The 1631-nt window shown below is 43.2% G+C and overlaps 1 pseudogene; it reads left to right on the top strand.

Moving 5' to 3' along the window:
* The first annotated feature begins 396 nt into the window (after nt 1-396).
* Nucleotides 397-962, top strand: LOC100963513 (annotated as a pseudogene).
* The last annotated feature ends 669 nt before the right edge of the window (nt 963-1631 follow it).

The raw sequence follows: 1631 nt of genomic DNA, 5'->3' as shown, positions 1-1631 counted from the left end.
TGTGGATTGTGTCCGTAGCTATGCAAAACCTTTTTAACTTGATCAAGTCCCATTTATTTACTTCTGTTGCTACTACAATTGCTAGTAGGATCTTCTTCATAATTCTTTTCCTAGGCAATTTCAAATCACGAAGGAATTGCAAGAGATGTTAACAGACGGAAGCACATATCATTCTCATGGGTTAGAAGAATCAATATTGATAAAATGTCTATACTACCCAAAGCAATCTACAGATTTAGTACAATCTCTATTAAAATATCAATGTCTTACTTTGAAGATTTAGGAAAAAATAATTCCATGTATTGTATGCAACCAGAAAAAAACTTCATTAGCCAATACAATTCTAAGAAATAAGAATAAAGCCTTTCCGGACCTGGCCGAGAGGGTGTCGCCATCATGGGAGTCAGTATTTGCCACAACAAGGACCGAAAGTTTCGTCACAAGGAGCCCAAGAGCCAAGACATTTACCTAAGGTTGTTGGTCAAGCTGTACAGGTTTCTGGCCAGACGAACCAACTCTACCTTCAACCAGGTTGTGCTAAAGAGGTTGTTTATGAGTCGCACCAATGGCTACCACTGTCTCTTTCCCGGATGATCCGGAAGATGAAACTTCCTGGCCGGGAAAACAAAACAGCTGTGGTTGTGGGGACCATAACAGACGATATGCGGGTTCAGGAAGTGCCCAAACTGAAGGTGTGTGCTTTGCGTGTGAATAGCCGGGCCTGCCTGCACCCGTACGTATCCTCAAGGCTGGGGGCAAAATCCTCACCTTCGACCAGCTGGCCCTGGACTTCCCCAAGGGCCATGGCACCGTCTTCTGGTCCTTGCAAGGCGGGGCGGTGTAACGGCATTTCCGCAAGGCCCCAGGAACCTGGCATAGCCATCCAAACCCTACGTCCAGTCCAAGGGCCGGATGTTAGAAGGGCCAGAGCCCAACGGGCCAGCCAAGGCTACAAAAACTAGCACTGGAACCTACCATTTTATTTAAAAGATTTTGGATGCAAAAAAAGAAAGAAGAATAAACTGGGAGGCATCATATTGCCAGACTTCAGGTTACCCTACAAGTCGATAGCAATAAAAACAGTATGGTATTGGCACAAAAGTAGAGACATAGATCTCTGGAACAGAATAGAGAATCCAGATATGAAGCCAGTCTCATATAGCAATCTAATCTTTGACAAAGCAGACAAAAGCATTCAACAGAGAAAAGAATCCCTATTTAATAAACGGTACTGAGAAGATGAAACTGGACCTACACCTCTCACCACTTACAAAAATTAACCCAAGATGGATACAAGATCTAAATCTAAGACATGAAACAATAAAAACCCTAGAAGATAGTGTGGGAAAAACTCTTGATCTAATGTGCTTGTATCTTAGATGGAATTGCCTAGAACCAGATCCTGAGGCAAGTATTCAGATGGAAGAAAGACAGCTAGTGAGTGTTCTTAGGAAAAAGGTCTAAGGGAACAATATAGAGAAGGGGAAGGAGACAAGCAAGGACCTCTTGTCATGTAGGATCTAGATTTGACTTAGTTTTGCAAGTGGAGGGGGAAGCTTACCTCTGGAACACAAATTACACTACAGGGTTGTTTCTGCCTTTGAGGTAAGGAGGCTGGCCCTATAAGTGAC

Source organism: Otolemur garnettii, unplaced genomic scaffold (assembly GCF_000181295.1).
Source record: "Otolemur garnettii isolate 467f Iridium unplaced genomic scaffold, OtoGar3 scaffold00032, whole genome shotgun sequence".
In the NCBI taxonomy this organism is placed as follows: Eukaryota; Metazoa; Chordata; class Mammalia; order Primates; family Galagidae; genus Otolemur; species Otolemur garnettii.
The sequence above is the reverse complement of the archived record's forward strand: the minus strand, read 5'-3'. Positions and strand labels throughout refer to the sequence as shown.